Raw genomic sequence first — 22571 nt, 5'->3', positions numbered from 1 at the left:
AAGCTGGAAATAAATGATTTTTCCTCTTTGTTTGTTATGCCAAGAAAAGATAATGCAGCACATTCAGTTAACATTTGTCCCTGAAGCACGTTATCCCTCCAGGAGTAATACATGGGAGTAGCACAGACATAGTGTTTCAAATTAATCAGGAATAGGATTAATCATGCAAGAAATGGAAGTTAAAATGTAATATTTTAAAAACAAAGTTAGAGCAGTAGTCAAATATAATTAAAGTATTCTTCTAGCTACCATTTCTGTTGCCATCTTAAGTTTGATTTTATCAATTACCTTCCTCTGTTTTTTCATTTCTCAACCACAACGCATTACAGTACAAACTTGCTATTTGTTAAAGCCCAGTTAGAAATGCCTGAGCTTTTTTCCCTATTCCCTCATCATTTTTATTTTTTTTTTTTACCAAAATGCAACAACTTCAAAGGGATTCTGGTCTGCATGTAACATCTGAATGACTTCAGAGAAGCACATGGAGACAGTGGACTATGAAAAGCCAGGGATCAGCAATAAGAGAGGGGAAAGTAAGAACTGAACAGGTGGATAAAGGGAGTGTTGTTCCTGGTGAGAACTGACAATGAAAGTTGAAACAGAATTTTAAAGCACACTCAAAACAATGCCATTTAATAAAAAACAATGTTTTATGGAAAAACAGCGTAAGTGTAACCACTCATGAAGCAGCTGCTTTGACTTGAATAAAAAGATCGATTCTCTGGTAAGGTTACAGAGATAGCATCACGCATGACATTTATTCTCCACATTCTTCATAGGAAAGATATTGCAGTAAAGAAATTGGGGCCAAAAGTGGAGAAAGGGATTTAGGATACCATGGTTAATTTTATAAAAACAAGACTATTAAATATTACAATCTTCACAACACTTTGTAAACAAATGGAGAGCAGCCATGAAAATCTTTCGTATCACAAGGATGTTTACTGGTTATCTCATGGCAAAGAGCTTAAAAGAGTTGTCAAAATTAAAGATTCTACACATTTTTTCTTTTACAAAAAGACAAGTGTTCCACATTTGGTCATCTTTTCTGCGATGAGAAGTGGCTGTCAGAGGTATGCTAGCTGAAAGATATTTTTGAAAAAATAAACTCAATCTGTCCCTTCAAGGTAAAGGTGACATTTTATGAATTAGTGAGAGAGTAACTGTTTTTCAAAAGAAACTTGTGCTATGGAGAGAGCACTTTGGAAATGGATGTTTGGAAGTGTTTCAATCATCACATCATTTTCGACAACCAAATCACATAAAGCGTCACCTATAAAAACTCTTAGCTGTACACATAAACTTGGAAACAGCATTTTCTAGCCTGTTCAAAATCTTCCAAGTGAAAAGTTTCAGTTGTTTTTTAGCCCACTGGTTAAAAATATGAAAATGCAACACCTTCCAATTGGGTTTTGAAAAAAAAAAAACTGATTCCCATCAGGGAAGTTAGACATTTACTAGCCAAACTTCAATAAAAACCTTTGCATAATTGGTGGATGGGAGTCAAAAAACTAGTATTACTATTTAGTAAGCACAGCCAAAGAGGCACTTCTTCCATTTAGCTCTATTTATGTTTGTGAGGGATCTTTTTCAGCTATCACAGACATTAAAAGCAAGTATAAAAATAAACCGAATTTAGAACCAGATCTTTGAATAACTGCATCACAAAATGTTAAATCAAGATTTTAAAAAATAATGAAGCATATTCAATCACATTGCTCTCACTAAAAATGTATTTAATAACTCTTTCACTTCCATTAAAAATATTAGTTAATAAAAATTAAAATTAGTTTAAAATAAATATAATAAAGTTATCTAAAAATATTGTTCATTTCATCTTTATCTCATCCTTTTAAAATTTCTATTTTTGTGTATGCTTTATAATGTGCATAATAGTACTGTAGTACAAGTATATAATTTATAAATAAAAATACATATCATTGGAGGTGCATGCTGAAAAACGTTTTTGCTGATTTTACACGATCAAAAGGTTTGGAGACCGCTGCACTACGCAGTCACACCATCAATGTGATTCACTCAATCTGAGTGCACCATAAAGCAAGTTCATCGTTCATTTAAAGTAAAGTAAAAGAGTTAAATTCAGTTTCACAGAATATACAGCACTGTATACTGGACTGAAGTATATTAAGATTCAAGAGAGAAACTAGAAATTCTAAATAAAGCTTGAATTGCATGAAGGCATCCAAAAGATTTCTGTGGATTTAATAAATTATTCTTCATGCATATTGCAAAATTTAGCACACCAAAAATCCTACTGAAAATTTGGACAGCTTAGTTATTCAAATAAATCCTCACACCAGCAGGTGGTAAAAGAATCCAAAGCACGCTTCATTTTCAAGGAGTCATAGCTTAATATCAAGAATTTTTAAGTACAGGCTAACTGTGCCCTTTTCTATAAACTTTCCAATTATTTAGGCCTGTTAAAATGAAAGGCATGGCAGGTTGCTCCAGAAAGTTTCTAAGGCACTAGTTAATGCCAAACTTGAAAACATTTAGCAAGACAAACTCCAGAAGCAAATTCAGCTGTATAAGAGGGGCTGCAAGATCCAGCAAAATCCCATGAGTTACTCTGCTGTATTATTTGAATGGAAATCGTCAGTTAATTATGAAAGCAATTACACTACAGATCTACTTGCTTAAATCAAACTACAGTTTACAGTAGGTCACATTAGAGTTATATCCCCACCTTGACAAATATCTTCCATTAAAAAATTAGAAAATCCAAAAACTATATTTATTTTCTAATAAAGAGAAATAGCTATGCATATAACCTTTCTAGATTGGGGAAGAGAGACATGATTCATGATTCATTAAAAATTAATTACTTGGTTATTGAAGTCAGGAGAAATTTTTCTCATGTTCAATTAATATTTTGAGGATTAAAAAACATTTTAAAAACCTAAAATCTTTACCTTCTCTATGAAATTTCTATTATGTTCAATCAAAATGTTTTAATTATGTTAAACTAAATTAATTTAATACTATTACAATTAATGTTATATTTAGTTTGGTTTCTCTTCTCCCACATACCAAAAAGACTATGAGGTGCAGAGGAGTTTAAAATAAATAAATAAATAAATGGAATGGAATGGGTGGTTTTAAGTGCCTTACATTGCCCGTTTTCACCTCTGATCCTTTTTTTTTTTCTCCTTTAAAAAAAAAAATTAAAAGCAAGTTTCCCTTGTAAAAAATGCATAATACCCAGCTTCTAAACTTAATTACTACAATTTTTACGAAATACAGTCTTCTTGCAATGTTCCTACAGCACGTTTTACGCTAGGCACTCTTACACTAGGTGTAAGGCTCTAAACAACATATTTTAAGTGAATTGTTCCAGAATTTCCTTGCACCCCTGACTGAACAGTACCTCGTCTATACACACTTTTCAGAAGCTTCTGAACAACTTCATGTCACTTTAAAAATGACAAATGAACATAGTTAGTTCCTCTATGTAAAAAGTATATTGGATGTTATCTTGCACAATTGCCTTTTTTATTCAGCTCTCTTTAGATTTGATTTCAGTAATCACTACCTACCCCCCACTCCCCTTTCCATTTCCAGCTCCCGTAATCTGGTAGAAATCCCACATGCAACAACCTAGAGTCATTATTTAGCGCAGACCATCAAATCTCAATAGCAATTAGAAAGTATTAATAATAGTAAAAGTATAAAAACCCAGCTCTTGAATAGCAGGTTATTCAACGATTTGGAGATTTCCACAGTGAGAAATTTTACTGTGTAGATTTTAGGGGGCACCTACTGGTATTTTGTAAAGAGCTATGGTGAGTCTGTGACTTCTGCCTCTCTATATGTTTATTTATCCTCTACAGGAATCAGTCTCATCATCCTCCCGAAAGACAACATACTTCTCTCTCCATACTGTGATCTTCTGCTAGTTTCATGAATTATAAAGTATAGAACTAATTTAACGTCTATCAACATCAAGCATTTCTGTCACTGAACTACCCACACACATCCCTTAATGATAAACACATGTCCCTTAATACCTCAAACTCCTTAGTTGACCAAGCCTTTGATTGTTTGGTGTTTAAAGAAAATAAAATTATATTTATCCTAGATTTTTTTTATTATTTCTGATGCTTCTAAAGCCAAATTTAGGAAATCCTAACACACATTAATCCCATTGCAAATAGAGAGGATACTTTCTTAACTAAGAACAATTCTTGAATGAAATTTGATGAAATAGCACGCAGGAATTATAAATGCGTTGAAGCTTTTACTTCAGTTGAAGATTTACAGTGAAACATTAGCACCATTACAAAAATTGTTAGCAGAAGTTTTATCAGCTAGTTCTGTTAACATATTAACCAAGACTCTCAACTCCAAATGCTAAAGCTTGCATTAGGTTCTAGGTTCATGGATGTTTAAGTGAACACATTAAAAATAGAATAAGGTACGGAGTGGGAGGGTTACAATTATGTTTAAGAACACCCAGGTTTACACACCTTACTGAGATATGGAGCAGAAACAGGTGCAAGAACTATACAGAACATTTATTTTCCAGTTTAAAGTAAAAAAATGAAACGAAGACTATGAAAAATTCATTTCAAGCTAACTAAGCTGAAAAAAGCCTATTTTCAGTGAGATTAAAAGCTTTCATTCAGGTCACCTTACTTTACATATTTGAACAGCATATTATCTGTAACTGAATTTAGCTCAATTTCTAATTAAAATAGCGTCTTCAAATAAGCAGCCAAACTTTCTATTTTATTTTGAGAAGTTTAAAGCAAAAGATGCAGCTCTAACAGAAATGTATTCTTTGAAGGGGAAAGGGGAGTGGACTATTTCTGTTTCTGCTTTTCCTAACAGTAAATCTTCACCCAGTTCCAAGTGAATTCATGAATACTTCTCATTGACATAACACCTCATCTTTCCACAGGCACTCAGTTCGATCAAGTGCTTCTCTTGCAGAAATCAGATCTCTTCATTGTGTTTCAATTTGCATAATCAAAAAACCTACCACAACCATAAAAAAAAAAAAAAAAAAAAAAATCACACTCAAAAGCTTCCTTGTAGTTATTTACTAAAGAGGACTGACAATAATTGACTAGTTTCTATCAGCCGAAAACAAGTATGTTCTATTTTAAAAAAGCCTTAGGAATAAGAAAAAGTGATCTGAATTTTGTTGCAGCTGTCATCATCGATGACTTCAGTATCAATTGCTCACTTCAATGTTCTCTTACTAGCAAGTAGCATGCAGAAATATAATAATAAGCAAGCAATAAAGATACTTGAGAGAAATTCTCCTGAATCCGGTTGGATCAAAATAATAAGCAGGCAGTATCTTAAAATAAGCTATCAACTTTTCCAATAATACAAATAAGTGCAAAGAAAAGAAAAAATAACATACAGTCTCGATCAACTAACACAATACAGACTCCTGTTTGCATTACATCCTAATTAGTATTAGTTATTACAAATTTAATTTAGAGAATTTCTCTTTAAAAGAGATTAAGAATATTTAGATTGAAGTTCCTTAATTTTTCTCAACACTTGGCCATGGAATTCGTATCCGAACCTTCTCCAAGTCTGTTGGCGAAGGAGAAATCCAGAGTAAACCAAATTCCAAACAGTAAAACAAAACCCTTCCTTCCCTTGTGCCCGTAGAAAGGAATGAATTTGTAAAATGTTTAATACATTCTGTTTCCAATATCTGTGCATTTCTAGAACTAATTACTGTTCACAGATGCATTGTAATTGGCTTGTTCAGACTTATTAATGATGTCATGACTAATTACAATGCTTAATAGGCCATCTCAGATAGAATTCCAAGAATACATTCACAAAATTACATTTAATGTGTGAAGAGGGAAATGTTAACGGAGAGATGAAGACAAACCATGTGTCAAAAAATCAAGAATGAAGATATGTGATTTTAAAAAAAAAAAATAAAGTAAGCACCTGAAGAGAGAACAGATGTTGCCAACTGACTCCTGATTCATATGGCAAACCTGCCCTTTTATTAGTAATTACAGCCCTTTCCTTTATCATATGCTTACTCAGATAAAGAACTGGATTTGTGCTTTTTGTGTCTTTTTTAAATAACCCAGTCACAAGTGCCTGCCTAGTCCAAATGGATCCATTTGGATCCACTTTTAAAGACTATGGAGAACATTTTTGTCATCACTAACCCAAGTTATTGAAACGGAAGCTTTTGCAGGAAGTTCTGGAGAAAGTTTCTCAGATTAGTAGATACACACAGTGACCTCAGAACAGCTCTCTTTCAGAAACCTAATTTAAGGAGAAGCCTAATTTAAAACTTGCATATTACCTTATTTAGAATGTGAACGTCAGCATTCCATGCGGCAGACAACTGCTTAGTGAGATTACTTCTTGTTGCCTTGTGTCTGTCTCTCAGTTCTTCTTTAGCCTGAGATTAAGTAAACTAGGCAAATCAGCATATACTGAGAGCATGTGCATTTTTCCATGTATGTATGCCGATGTATGCACACCTGTTCGCCTGTGCTGCTGACATCTCTGAACATATCTGCCAGTCTCAATCAAAGATATCTGGACCAGCATCTTAAAAGTAGTTACTCTTAGAAGTTTTATTAAAGGCTGCAATATGAACCCAACTCATACTATACACCAGAGAAAGGGTTATGAACATCCCAACCACAGGAAAACCTTTCATCAGCATTTGCCGATTTGCCTTTTTAGATAAGAGAATCCAACCATGAATTGGAAACCAAGTCTTATTACTCCCACTGCTTTCATAATTAATTGCTTGTGAGAAAGTTAATAAGGTTTACTTTTTTAATGTAGCACAGAAATGTCAGAACACTAACATAGTCTTAAGAAATGGAAATTACCTTTTACAAACAATTCTGCTGATGATTTAGCCATAGTGTTTATTGTTAGCACATTTAAACGTCTTTTACTAGAAATGCGAAATTAGAAACTATTCATGTCCAATGGTTTTAATCATTAAAAAACCCAACACAGCTTAACTGAATCACTAAACCTTTGGATAAGTATTAGAAAAAAGCAAAGCTCAAATAATCCACGGGCTTTTAATGGGAGAATGGAGAGCATCAATGAAAAAAATAAACAGCCAAAACAGCCAAGAAGGATAGTTAATTTTCCCTCTAATTTTCTAATTTTTTAATTGGAAGCCACTTCTCAATATTGAACATTTTATATTCAAACATTACTTTCAAAAATATGTGTAATTTCAATGAGCAAAAGCTACAGTTCTGGTCAAAACCATTTAAGATACAGACAGGAAGGACAGGAAGTGACTTAACAAACGCAACAAAAAAGTTTTAAATAAAATTTTGTGAAATCTCAGCCTTCTCCCATTTACAGTTTATGCACCATAGACTGAAAATGACCATCAGTATGCAGTTTGATATAAGCAGCCTCATTAATTTACCATTAATTTTCTTTTTCAGTAATCATGAATTAAAAGTCTTTCTGATTAAGTGAATCTCTTTGTACACTGTATACAGCTTTTTATACTGTACAATTACAGTGACAAGACTGCACAGCACTGTCCAATGATGTAGGACCCAGAACTACCAAACCATTCTTACATGGCATCTCTCAATATATCTATATCAAATTACATGTTCTCAATGAATCATTTTTATGCTACGTGCCGTTGTAGTCAGACATCTTACCACACAAGGGCTTTAAAAAGTTACCTCCATCTAAAATGCTACTGCATTTTGCAAGATCTCTTATGTCATCCTATAGTCTGATCAACTTCCCACTAGCTTTAGGAGGAACCGAATAAGCCTTTACATCTATTTGTACGCCTGTTCTCTGAGCATGTGACAGAATTTTATCTTTAGTTTTTGAATGCTTAAAACGAAAATCATTTGATAGCTTCAGCCTACAAGTTTAGTCAAACCACACTAAAATGTAAACAAAAGTCTCTGGGGTTTAGATTTTATTGGAACTAGCTTTCTTTCATCAGAAAAGCTAAAACTGGAATGCTGCTGTTTGACTACAACTCTAGTTTACATATAAATTGTCTTGGCTGCTCCTAGCAAAGGCAACATTGCCACAAGAACTGTGTCATGCTCTTTACATTGTACCTGCACAATGTTCTTGATATGTTATCACTTCACAGCAACAATGTATGGAATCTGAGAGCATTTTTGTTTAAATCGGCTAGTTTTGCCTTTGACTTCTACAGCAGGGTGCTTGATTTCTCCCTGTGGACATTAACACAGCTGTATTTTATATGCATTGTAAGGAACAATTATGATGAATATAAGAAAAGAAGAAGATTTTACCATTATTTGTTTGAATTTTGAAATAAACTAACTCAAATAGGAAGCAATTTGAATTGCAACAGAACCTGCACTGTTTCATCATTAAGTCTTTATTTTATATGATTTTTATTTCCCATGTTTGCGGAGTGCATTTATTCATTAAAGTGAGAAGTGTGCAAACTGGAGGTAATATTCTTATCCCTCCACCTAATTTGATTTCTTTTTAGAACAGGAGGCAAATGGTATCACAAAACCAGTTCTTATCATACCTAATTAGGCTTGAAATGAGTTAAAAATGAGTCAACATGCCTAAAGAGTAAAAATAAAAGCAGACTCAATTGTCAGCATTTTAGCCTGCTCAATTCCACAAATAGCCACGAACAAATTACTTAATAGCACTATTTACAAAAAGCACAGAATCTTACCAAACCTACCCCTCCCTGCGGTCACAGCTCCGTTCAAGGATATACATATTTATATTATCAATTTTTCTGTATCCAAAGCATGTTTTAAGCGTTAATTTACTAATCTGATAGATATCAAAGCATCTGACTTAAAATAAGCATGTGCAAACAGACATTAAGTGCAGCACAAAAGAGTAGCACAGGTTGTTAAAAGTTGTTGTAAAACCAAAGAAGCTAAAATACAATCTTTCAAAAAACAGGCATTGTATCAATCCCTTAAGACAATACTTTGTTTAAAGCATACCCTAAAATACATCTGCAATATTCTGACAATAATACTTTGGTTTAATTTTTGTATATGCCACCTAGGAATTCTTTTAAACCTATTAAGAGCACTTGTAGCCACCTATAATATTCTCAAAGATAAACTATACCGTGTATAAGGTAAAGGTTTCTGTTGCCTTTTTTTTTTTTTGATACTGTGGCATTTTGATTAATGCAAATTGCCCCATAGCTGAAGTATATCGATAGAAATGTTTCTTTATGACTTATTGCTCTTGTAATGGTGCATGTTCAATAATACTTAATTCTCAGTTTTCATAAACTGCCAGGGATTATAAAGGGATTAGCAGGAGAGTCATTTAGACATCCTGAGTCTCTTTAATTTGAAGGAAAAAAAAAAAAAATATGGCAGCCTTTAAATCCCTAGTATTTAGTATCTGTTTAAAGACAACCAGTTATAAACATAGCATGCCTGCTCTTTTTCACTTTAAGGGATGAATAGGTAACAACTGACAAAATTTTAGAATACAATCTTTGTAGCCAGTGTTGGAAAAAGTGGTATTTTTTGCTTAGGAACCAAAATCACTATTTATTAAACCTCAAATGAGAAAGTTCATGTTCTAAGGGCAAACCCATACTCACAGATAGGTGGCCAGGACACTGAAGATGAACATATAGATCTTACAGTAGCATAAATGTTAATTAACATTTTGATCAGTTCAGAACTACAAAGATACTTAGGGCTTCCAGTTCCAAAAGATTCTCTCAGTAACAGCAGTGTAAATGGAAACAATTTATTAGCTGTATGCAGTTAAACTGGATTCACACATATTTAACAAGCAAAAGTATAGGCTAGGTTTGAATAGAAATATCAAGGAGATGAACTTAAATATATGGAGTCACACTTACACAATTACTCCCTCTCTCATTTAGTTTCCTCAACAAAATTTTTTAATCCGGGGTTTATGTGGCCAGTTCTCTCCACTTCACTCACTTATTTACTCTAGAACAAAATAAAAAGGGAGACACTGTATCAAGGGGTTAAACAGTACATGGAGAAGAATAAAACAAAATACAACACAGCATAACAGAAGGTAGATACTGAAAACCACAGCTGAATAGAGATTGGTATATTTGTTATAGCCCTTTTTATCATATGGTAAGTTGCTTAAACTTACCAACCAGAGAAGAATTAAGCAATGACAGTGTTATTCAGTGTATGTGAGTATTTTTAAAATAAGCATGAAGAATCCCATATGGCATAGAGCATCAGCCCTGACATTCATTTGTTTCTGAAGTGCAGTCAGTTCACTCAATGCAACAGCGCTGCCTTGGAACAGCAGCGCAGTATATCACTATTTATTCCAAAACGTAGTCTCACAGAGAAGTCCTTTGGAAGAGGAATGCTCTCTTCATTTGGGTCTTGGAAAGCACTCTTCACTGCACAAGTGATTCTTCTCTACACACGGCAAGTTCCATGCAAATTTCAAAGTCCACCACAGGCTACCTCATCCTCAATACCCCCTGCTGGGCCCTGAGCTGAGCCTGTACATGTAGCGTGAACTTCCCAACACCCACCAGTATTCTACCAGTCTCACAGGATCCCTTCCAGCACCCTAATCAATTCTTCTCCCAGCTTCCAAAGGGAAGCTATCCTAAAAAGAAACTAACACACTTCTCCCTCAAAAATCCAGATTAAAACTCCAGTTCAACTTTAAAATTGTCTCCTGGGTACATTTACTTTTCTCGCCTTCTGAAACACAACACATTCTTTAGAGGACAACTATCCGAATTCACCCCCACCCATAAGCATGATCATGATGCCCAGATATCGTCTAAATTTTCCTTTAAAAAGGAAAAAATCCTCGTAATAAATCACAACTCAGCTGAAAAGAGTTAAAATAATACTTTTATATTGATATTGAAGGGTAAGTGTCCACAAGAACAGCTACAACATAAATTAGGGCCTGTGAATAGGTACATTGTACTTTCAGAAGACTTTATAATGTAAGTATCTCTTGACTTCTTCGTTGTTTGAATAAATCACTACAAGACAAGGGCTTTTGAGAGGTTGCTGATTAAAGTGCCCTTTATTGTTAAAAGCGTAATTAAGTAATACTTGAATTTATAACTCTCTTCAGGGAGTCCACACTCCTAAAGAAATTAGACAATGGCACAGCCAGAGAGTCATCTAGTTAATAATACTTCTTAATTATTGCAGCTAGCCTGTGTGGCATTCACATTTGCAAGGTTGCATTTTATTTAAAGAAATTAAAGTGCAGATCAAGTCACAAAATTCTCCTCTTATGCTTCGTCCAAAGTCTATTAAACAAAATATAATTTAAAAACAGCATGGAGTTATAAATAGCCTGCTGTTTGGAATAGCCTGTCAGTCTGTTCCCAATTATATATGTTTAGCTAACAGATCTCTAATTAGCGCTCACTTCTGAGTACACACCTCCTAAAATGTTTACACTGGAAGTCACAAATTATTGTCTAATTATGTTGGCTACATTATTTTGCATAAAACATAAATAAAATATCTGCCTATGCTATAAAAACAGAATGTGCTGTCATCACTGCATGACTATAAGATATACCATTGATATTCCAAGCCTTGGAAAAAGAGTGCTTAATTAAAGCACTTAAAAAGCACAATAGCAACATTATTGCACCAAGTAAGATCATATTTATTAAGAGTGCATCACATCTGAAATGTATTTTACTTGGAAAAGCGAAGTGGAATTGAACAACTCCCTTAAACCTACTGAACTTCTCCTTTCAAATGTGCATGTTACCATATTTCCACCAACAGTCCTTGGGAATTTTGCACGAAGGATCAACAGTGAGAGGTGAGATGGAGATGCAACATGCGGTGAAGGTAGGCAAACAAGAGGACAGAGGTAGAGTGGGACGCAACAGGGATTGTGCAGAAGTGATGTAGAACCCAGAAAAATCAACATGCTTGACCTCCCAACAGTATGGCAACAACTGAATACTCAATAACTTTATAGAAAATTCCAGAACACATCAGAGAACAAGTCATGTCACCTGCAGAACACAGAGAATTCCATACACTCCTTAGTAACTATTCTTGTGAATAGAATATTAGCGTTCTGTCCTAGTTTTTGTCATCACCCATAAAGTTGCCCATGGAAAAAGCTAAAATAATATTACTTGATATTCAATCTTCTTTGCATACTATTTGTATAAAGAAAAAGAAAAGACAAAAAAGGTTTTTTTCTATTTAATAAACAATAACTAAAGGTGGTTAATAGTGATTATGAATCAATATTTAAAGAAAACTCTTTCAGAATGCTGTTGTGTCCTTTGGTCTTTAGTGACACAGTATCTGTTTGTTCTATAAATTCCAACTTCACAATTTTTGGTCATATGGGTATGGAGTGAGAAATCCAGCATATTTTATGGGTTTTTTTGGAGGTCACCTTCACTAAACACTATAAAATCCTAAATGGGAAATTGTTGATTAATAGTATAAATACGAACTGATTTCTGATCAATAAACATATAGCAATCGTACCTTCCCTTACAGAAGTTTGTCAGAGATGAACAAAAAAGAACCATGAGACTACCTATCCTCTTATCAGGAGCTGAAACAAATGCAAGAATTAGAAAAAGTTTTGGTTTTCCCATGAGAATAAAAACCACAAGGATGCCAACTTATGGCACCATCACTGAAGCTAAGATAAGGTATGGTGTGATTACTGCTGTGTTGTATTCCATTTGCTGGAGGGATTTGGATTACAGTAACTGAAAGGTCAAATCAACAGTTACAATTCATATGCCAAGAAGAAATTCTTCTTAAGAAAGCCATATAACATGAAAAGAAGTGACTATAAATAGCTGAACAATAATTATTTCAAAACTAATATATCTGGCGTCTTTGGAAAAGAACTGTGTATTTATTTTTTTTAAGTTTTCAATTTTGTTACTTAAGATGCATAAACATTCTTTATAGTCAGGTCTGATACCACTGCTTGTTAACACTTCCTAAAATAAGATGCTTTTTCAGACACTCAGTGATAGAACCCCAATAATGTAAGACATGCATTAAAGAAACATGAAAATCCCATCCCATGTCCTTAGTGGCTGACACTGAAAAGTTAAAAAGCCAACCAGGTTTGTTGTGCATTTTCTCTAGTAACAGTTGACCTCTGCTTGTGAATTATTCTCTCTTTAGAAAAACAGGACAAACACAAAAGTTCACATTTCCTCCAGGGCCCTAAACTATTTTTTCTTTTACATATCATCACATCTCAATACCTTAATTATTAATTTGTTCCCTCAGCCGACCTGTTTGGTGTGCTCTCCTCACCACTACAAACCTATTTACCAGGGTGCAATTTTCAAATTATAAATGGTCCTTCATAACATTAAAAATCTACTCCCTAAATACTTCCCTATCACTCAGAAAATTAGCTGTCACACATAATTACTTTAATGTAGCTTAACGTTCAGAAAAAATGTGCACATTATTCACAATGAAAGCAAACATATGGAGCAGGTGACCTTGCTTCTGTCAAAGAATGTACTTAGTACATTCAGGATTTGGTAGGAATGAGCCTTTACGTAGAGTTAATTGGCCAACTCAACTATAGTGAGAGATAGAATGCTTTTCATTGATGGTAAATTTATTTTGGGGGGGGGGGGGGGTAGTGTTCCCACAATTTATTTGCCTGGCTTCCAAAGGAGAGAGAAGTTAGGCTGGAACACAGGAAGTTACATGTTCCTGCCGCCTCCATCTTTTGCATAAAAAGCTGCTACATTACATTTAGGAGTTGGAGATGCCCATAGAATGTCATCTTTGATGTTCAGCTCCTAAAACTTCCTATGACAAACTTGCCAGACCAAGGTTTCCCCACTACATGGAGTTTTCAGCTCTTTAGAGTTCAACTAGAGCATGAAGTCCCGTGGTCCCTTCCAACCACTACCATTTTGTGATTCTGTGACTTCTACAGGATGACCATAGCAGTTCTCTTCCATTCATTTTATTTCTGAATTATTCTGTTCGCTTTATTGATCACTTTCTCCAATTCTTTTTTTACTTCTTGGATAGAATAATGCAAGTCCTTGATCAGAAACCCCATCTGCTCTGGTCTTTCCTACTAGAAAATCTGCCAATTCCAATTTCTCCCTTTGCCCCTCATCAGCCCAAGGCAGTGAGAAGAGGCGGGGGGGAAAAGCACAAAAACAATCAAACCCCAAAACAAAACCCACCCACATGTTTACAAAAATACAGGGAATTTATATTAGATATTAAAATCTAAAAAATAAACATTACATTGTAATTAATACAGCACTAAATTGAAAGGATATAAATCCTCTTAAAAAGAATATTGCTGTAGTCATTTTACAAAACCTCAAATTCTATAAGCAAATAAGAGCGATACAAAAATAGGACACAAATTTCAGACTCAGACCTATTGATCTAGGGCATCATCCAATCACCAAAGGAAAAAGAAAAAAAAATGCACTTCCACTTCTTTTTCAACCTTTTCTTAATTACTTTGTGAATGTCACAGCAATCCCATTACTTACTTGTATCATGACTCACCTGAAACTTAAAATGCCCAATTCCTCAGTTCAAAGACCGCTCAAGGTGCTCTGTGAGTTTAGCAGCAAAGGATTTCCTTTAAAAATCTCTGAGGAATTCAAAGTAAAAGACAATCTCCCTCAGCTACATAACTCAATTCTATCTACAGCAGTTCAACATTTGTTTGCTACACATTCATAAGGACTACTTAGTATCGATTCAACACATATTAAAACTACAAAACTGGTACCTTCCAGAAACACAGGTTTTTAGTTTGTCTCTACCAAGATCCTCTTCATAACATAAACACATTATTAACATTGTATTTCCTAAACTCATAATGGAGCTGACAACACAATGCAAGTTTAAACCCATGACCTGGTTCATTAATTTTTTTATTTCCTTCCTGCTTTGCACTTGTGACTGTCAATTCTCCCTGCTCTTGTGACAGGTCTCAGTGACATATAGATGTCTCACATCAAGAAGACAGTCTTAGAACAGTGTAGCCATAAAATTAAATGTAGGCAATTTGTCTGATGCTCCTTCCTACAGTGCGACTACCTTTTCATTGAGGTGCTTCTCTCGAAGCAACAGGAAAAAAGAATGACCCTTCTCACAGGTTTTGCACAAAACCTCCACAGTGTCACAGACAAAGCTTTCCAAGCTGCAGATGTCTTTACAGAAAGAGTGACTTTACATTCCCAGCGACTCCCTAAAGGGTGGTATGGCTAGCGCTGTTATTGTTAAAAGCCTTTTTACCCACCATTATTGTTTCTGTGATGAAAAGCTTTGTTTCAGTAACTGTTTTCCATAGTCAGTAAGTGCAAGTGGAATTTTTAGGCTTATATGCATTTTCAATTTAATGAAGAGTCACTCCAATTTGCATTCAAATTGATTTTTTTAATGGTAAATATTTTATTTTGGATTAACTGTGAATAATTTTTAATCTCATTACTATCAATAGAATTCAATACTTGAGGGAGGAAAAATATGCACTTCATCTGGTTAAAAATAAAATTTCCTTTGGTTTATGGGTTATTAAATTTTATTTGAATCCAGAGCAATCACAGCTGAGTTCAATGAATTGTTAATTCCCAGTTTGAGAGGCCTGCAAGTTAATGGAAGAAGGAGAAATACGTTAATATTTAGGAAAGCTTTATAGTTGTCTTGCCACCTAAAAGGTTCCCTTTCACTAGCTACCTTGTCTGAATTCCTTTTATCTTCTGATTGAAATGTGCTTCTTTGAATAGGGCAACACACTTCATCGTTGCAACTAATGTGTCTGAGTCAAGGACACTAGGAAGAATAGCCTATGGAGAAACCTCGGAGCCAGTCTCAGTTGACTTGCTGACTGAGTTAAAGAAGGTTTCTGTTTGTTTTTCTTGGTTCACTTTAACTTTATAATGCAACTCCAATTCACGTGTGGCTTCTTATGCCACCAAAAGATAATTTGTTGACGATCGATAGGCTGCAAGGATTCTTAGCACTTTTCTGTCAGCTTTACCAGCATGTAAAGGAAAATGGCATACTGCTTCTTTGATACTTCAACTAAAATTTTGCCTGCAAGGGTCAGACAGGCTGAACTTCTGATCATGGAACTGGTTTTATGCTTTGTCTTGTTAGAATACCATAATGCAATATTTGTTTCAACAGCTCATTTGGACCAAAAAAAATGAAGTAAAATGATAATGGAGGAAGATCATGGCAATTAAGGAGCTGCATTTGTACTGTCTAACGAGAACATCAGACTTGCAGTAGTTTGACATCACTAAGAATATTTTAGCTATCTACCATTAATTCATTTCAGTTACACTTACCTTTAATCTCCTGCTTTTACTGGAAAATCTAAGTTATTTCCTTGCTTTTTGTTTGCTACTTGAAGCAGTTGAAATCTAGTTTCTAGATTAATCAACAACTCAGTGTGAAAAAAGCGAAAAAGTCAGAGAAGCAAGCATGGGTCACTGCACTGTGAAACCAATGTTTAACTCACGATCACATAAAATGGACCCTAAGCATTTCCTTTTCTTATCAGCAGCTCAGAATTTTTTTTTCCTCAGCTCTTACTTTTAAATGAGATTTGTATTTCATAAAAAACATTATTTTTTAAATGAAGAACAAACTGCTAAAAGTTTTCATCAGAGCCTGCTCAAAAATATTCAGATGGGTTACAGATTAAGCCATTCCCCCCTGAATCTCATACACTGACAAAAAAATTCAGATGAAAATGAAAACTTCTGCAGTAATTTTGCCACAGGAATGGATTCTCTATAGATTCTCTATAACCCTGCAACTGCCACTTAAGAAAACCTAAATAATTACTTTTTTGTGTCCATTAGCACATGGGCTTGCACTGTGACCTCTTAAGAAGCTAAGAATAAACAAGCTTTACCTTCTCTTTGCTGAACAAAGGGAGACACTTAACATGACACAGATTTAAATGTGGATGGAATTTCAGGTGATATATACAACTGTATTTTGTTATAAAAAGTAAATGAAGATACCTGTTTTGAAGTAAAAGTCTCGGTCAGGACATACAAGCGAAGAAAAGAAAACACAGGAGGATTGAAACAGCAGGCCACAAGTTTAACTCGATAGATCAAGGATTTGAACACGCTCAAAGCAGGGCTTGCTTATACAGTTATAACAGTAAATTAAGGCAGACTTTCCTCTGAATAAGAATATAGGAAGGGTTACCAGGTCAGACAAAAGGCGCATCTACAGTTCAGGATCCTTCTCAGCAGTAAGAAGTGACTTAGCATATAATGATGCTTCCCCATAAATTCTTCTAACAAATTGCAGCTCAGAGGGTTCCTGAGCAAGAGATGATGCCCTTATACTTAATTTTGAGAACAAATCTTCCCATCAGTTTATTTCCCATCACTTTCTGAAGCCATTTATCCACTACTTCCAGGCCCTTCTAGTTCTTCAGCTGCTACCTGAAAAAAAATCTCCTTTTTTTTTTCCCACCAATATAATTCTGTCTGATGTCCTCCACCCCTTATATGTTGAAAGGGACTGTCAAGGTGGCATTACTACTTTCTCTGGCTGCAAAGTCCTAGTCTTAGTAGTTATTCTTTTCACATCCTTCTACTCAACTTCATTTCAGACTCCTTCCTAACCTACAAAACATAGTATTGGGCAGATTTGCTAAATTCAGAAAACAACAAACAAACATTCATCTTTCAAATTGCAACAATGCGGGTACTCAAAATGCATACGGTAGTGGATAGGGCAAAAGACTGAACAAAGGTGTAAGTTAATCAGAGTGAGAATCCAGGGGGCCAGTCCTATCTCTTCTCTCACTGGTTCACTACTGGTGAAAGGAGCGTGGAAAAGGAAGGGTTGGCATTAGCCACCCCCCCTCTATCCCTGGAGGTCAGCTAAGTCTCCCACACAACAAGCTTGAGTGGTTGTATTACAGCAAAGACGAAGTCTTCAGGTTTGGACAGTGCCTCATCACTGACAACCTGATACTTACTGGGGCTATGGCAATGCAAACATTAAATACTATCTGCAGTTCAGCTACTCTTCCCTAGTCTCAAAGTATATAAACTTAGAAAAATCACTTTCACAAAAAAGTTTGCTTAAAGGGAGACAGAAAAATTACTTAAAAATTACCATATGTACATAGATACTAAATTAACAGCTACACGTCATGAGTCATGTAAGGGAAAGAATGGTGCACTATGAAAGTAAGTGTGAAGATCTCGGATTAGAACCCTGCTCCACTAATACTTTCCACATTTCCTCTGACACCTCATTGTCATTCACCTATTACTTCGGAAACATGGAGTACTTCCCTCACAACATGTGGAAGAGGGGAAAGAATAAATTTCTGATGAAGTCTTCTGGAACTACAGTAAAAGAACACAGAATCCTCTAATAAAAAGAATCACAGAAGCTGTGATTCTGATTTAAGACCATGGTAGGTTTCTATTTAACTTTTAGTCTGAAATCAAGTATTTCTAGGATGTTTCAAGTATCAGTATGGTTCTTCTATTTAGTATAGCTGAAGTTCAGCTAAAGATAGCTTTCATTTTTTCAAAGAACATAATTTCTTCTTTCTCTTAAGGTTTTGTTTCTTCAGTATTTCAGAAATTACTATCATCTTTTGTTATTAGCTACAAGAATAAAGGTAGATATCTGCTTTGTCACGTTACGATTTGCAGATCCTCTTAAATCCTTGCATGGAAGTATTTCATTTCACTGCTGTCATGTATTCCTAACAGCCCATCAGCTTCACTAAATGTCAAGGTTTTAATCTTTATAAGACATCATTTTTTAGGTAACGCTGACTTCTGCATAGCAAGCTCTGTGAGCTGCCTGCAGTCCTGTACAGAAAGCAGTTAAGCAAAAATCTCTCAGCCACAGATAAATGCTTATGACATACTGTGCAGGGAAGGTGCAGGGTGCTCCCTCCAGGCACTTCATTCTGTTCTTTTCATCCTTAGGTGATTTTTCTCCACTTACTTGGTTAGTACTAGATCCTTGATGCAACAGTGACTATTGTTCTGGCACAAGTTCTGCAGAGATTTTAATTTGATAACAAAAGAAGTTTCTTTAAGGATTGACATCTATAAATCTAAACAAACAGCATACCATCTACTGAAAGGTCTGGATGCTAGAAATCTTGTAATACACACCTCAGGTGAAAACTGTGTGCATACCAAGGTTTCTAGAGAGAGAAAGTATCTTTTTGTAGATCCTCGTGATACAGCTCTTCAAAAATCCCAATTTAAATATATTTCTTTTTCATTACATCAGCCTTTGCTCCCTATAAGAGAACAGGATACCAGACAATTCAAAACCAGACACAGTGATAAACCAGTTTATTTCCTGGAAATTTAACCAGAATCACATCACATTGCCCTATTCTATTGTAATCACTAAAACCCAAAGATTTCCAATAGCAAATCAATTTATATGTTGATTACATTTAGAATAGTAAACCTACCTGTTGCAGTTTTCTGATCCCAAGCTAGTTATGCTTAAAAGCATATGCTTAAAGGTGAAACCATATTTCCAGACTGTCTTTTATGAAATGTATATACTGTAAGCTCACAAAAATCTACCACATCAACACCCTTTTCTTATTCTCATTCTTGTGATAGAAGGTATCTACTTGTTTCACGCACAAAAGTAATCCTTTGAATCTGAATTTAACCAAATAGCACATCTTCCAAAACCATTATAGGAACTCATAATACTAGCAGCAAAAGCAGAAGCATTTTTTTCCCATTTCTGAAGTATGGGATAACAGTGCCACAGCTGTAAATCCTAAAGCATTAAATTCATATTTATATTCATCTATTTGAAGATTCTGGACATAATGAAGATTTTGTACCATTAGGCCTCTGATAATATAACGACATGGTCTTCTTCCTGGAGCTTAACAGTATTATAAGATTTTCTTTCAACACAGTGGTGCATAAAAATATAAATATGCAGAATGTGGAAGTACATCTTACACAAACATGAATCAACTTCTTTATTTTTTCAGACTCAAACTATTTCCAGTCAGTTAATGACTTACAGAAGTTAAAACAGCTAAAAGAGTACAGATGTGCCCTGATCAGGCTTCTGTTTTGCTGTAAGACAGATGAACACAAACCCCTAACCTGAAATCACTCTTAAATATAATCAGGAGATAACTGCTTTATCTAACAGGACCCACTGATACTGCTAGGTGCTGCTTTAGGAGAGGGGTTCCTAGCCCCTCCTCTAACAGTTTCCTGTCAGGAAAGGAACCATGGAGCTCATCCTCTCACGTAATAGTAGGGAATGCAGCTCCCCCTTAAGCTTCTGAAGAACTGAAGCCCAAAACCAGATAGCAACACCTAATTCAGACTTACAAAATGTTTGTTGCATATTTTAAATTATTCAATGATTATTGTCCTTCGCAGCTGAGGGACAACAAAACTACACAAACAGGTGTAGAGAACAACTGCACTCCTTTCATACATGCATCAGATAAAACGCAGTTTTTCTGAGGAGCACATGGAGTTTCCTTACCTGCTTCTCCAATCAAACAGGGCTTTCAAGTGAGAGAGGCTATAAACCCCCTAAGGGACAGGAAGAAGTGTAGCCAAGTCATGCTGGAGAAAAAGTAGCATGCACTCCACTGTCCTTTGGCTGATTTTGAGCGAACAGTCTGTTCCACCTCCGAGACAACTACCATCTCTTGCATAATCCGGAGCGGATGGTCTTCCTCCTCCTAAATAGAGGAACCCAAAAATTTGGCTTACTACTTAGGTATAAAAGGTTAGATACAAGCATGCACTGCTTTGTTACTAAGGATGACATGACTTGGGTCCCAAAGCATTAATCCTGAAGCATTATGAACAAGATGGTTAAACAGATGCCCATCACCACATTTGCAAGATGAATAGTGCAAATGCATTGACAAAGCTAAACCGGGAAAGGATAGCTAGACCAGCATTTGATGAAAAAAAAAAAAAACAACCAAGAAGTATGGTATTGTTGGTCTGTCTTCTCACTTTTCAAGTGCTAGATTCCATAGCCCTTTTCACTGCAAATAGTTCTGCTTGTTTGAACAGGCTAAATTCTTTTCCATGTGTCCACTCACAGCAGACACATTCAATATTAAAGCTTCCTTCAAGCCTTTCCCACTCAATCTACAAACAATTTTAGTGTATAAAGGCTTAATACTGATTGAAGCAGAGAAGTGAATTTCACAAAGAGACTAAATTTCAGTCACAGGCCTAAGGACAATTGTTCAGTCACTTCCAGGTAATCCCACACAGACTTACACCATGGAATATGCTCAGCATGCTGTGTTAGCTATCAAGACATTGGTCCTTCTCAGGACTTTCTCAGGTCCTTCTCACAAGTTTACAGCTAGCAACTCCAAAAAGGAGCACATACTGAAACTATGATTACTGCAGGGATTATATAGCCAACTACGCGAGTACACATTGCACGCTTCCATCAGAAAAATAACATTCTAAAAAGTACTCTCAGCAGAGCTGCACACCTGCTGTCAACCTAAGCTAAATCTACATATAACTTTCAAAGTGATGCAGTATCAGTTTCAAGACCCATATTTATCTATTTCATCCGTATTCACAGAAAAGCAGACATGCTAATCTTTTGTTTTAACTTGCAGGACACAGACTGTTTCCACATGCTAGTCAGGACTGCCCAATACCCACAAACAATGACTGAACCAGGGAGCATCAACTAAATAATTTTCAAGACAAGCACATTCATCATTTGTGAAACCTCTAGCATAAAGTCTCCTGGGTGTGACCCAAGCCCTGCTAATCCTGCCCTGTGCACACAGGCTGGATCACGAATTCTATTGCAATATCTCATTTCAAATTAGGGGACAGTGAAATGCTCCACAGGAAATCTCACAAACCACCAGTGAAAAAAAGTTTTCTCCTGCAAGCAAATTATTTTTAGTTATGCTGCTACCCAACTCAGCCTTCAGTCTTATACTTTTCTCAAGATATTAAAATTGGAATAAAACTGACAGTCTTTTCTCAGTACACCTACACTGGCTCTCAGTACATCTACATTGGGAAAGCTAGATCTGATTACAGCACATTCATTGTCAGTTTAACCTGGTCAGCATAAACAAGGAAGCAGTGGCACGGGCTTTAATGTGTGCTAGCAACCAGTCTTCCCCTCTTGACATTTTAGATGCATGCTCTGGTTGCAGCCCTAGCCATAGAACACCATATCTATAGACTCATGCTTTATCCTGGCCCATGTTTTTATTTTAAGTAGAATGAAGGCAACAGTACATTTTTTAGAAATAATCAGACAGGAAGAGTTAGGAGGCCATCACTTTTCAGCCAGACATGTAGCATGCAAGTTCTACCAACAATACTGACAAAGTACTTGTAAATAAATAAGTATATAAATAAAAGGCAGAGAGATGTAAAAAGAATTGACTTAAGTCAGAACGTCACAAATTCATTGTTCACTCTGCTCTCCAGACAGTGCAGAATTAAACTATTTTAATTACCAAACAAAGCAGCAAAATGAAAAGCTAAGCAGTTGCAAATATACTACTAATGGCTGCTCAAAACTGTTACAAAG

At 35.4% G+C, this 22571-nt stretch overlaps 1 long non-coding RNA gene across 1 annotated transcript in view; it reads right to left on the bottom strand.

Annotated features, from left to right (window-relative positions):
* The window catches only part of LOC134515190 (uncharacterized), a 98264-nt gene extending 81892 nt beyond the window's left edge, over window positions 1-16372 (bottom strand). The window contains exons 1-3 of the long non-coding RNA XR_010070909.1: window positions 16322-16372; window positions 14526-14613; window positions 9860-9953 (exon numbers count right to left, since the gene is read on the bottom strand). This is a non-coding gene — a long non-coding RNA (uncharacterized LOC134515190). The remainder of the gene's footprint in view (window positions 1-9859; window positions 9954-14525; window positions 14614-16321) is intronic.
* Window positions 16373-22571: the final 6199 nt, after the last annotated feature.

Source organism: Chroicocephalus ridibundus, chromosome 4, assembly GCF_963924245.1.
Source record: "Chroicocephalus ridibundus chromosome 4, bChrRid1.1, whole genome shotgun sequence".
In the NCBI taxonomy this organism is placed as follows: Eukaryota; Metazoa; Chordata; class Aves; order Charadriiformes; family Laridae; genus Chroicocephalus; species Chroicocephalus ridibundus.
The sequence above is the reverse complement of the archived record's forward strand: the minus strand, read 5'-3'. Positions and strand labels throughout refer to the sequence as shown.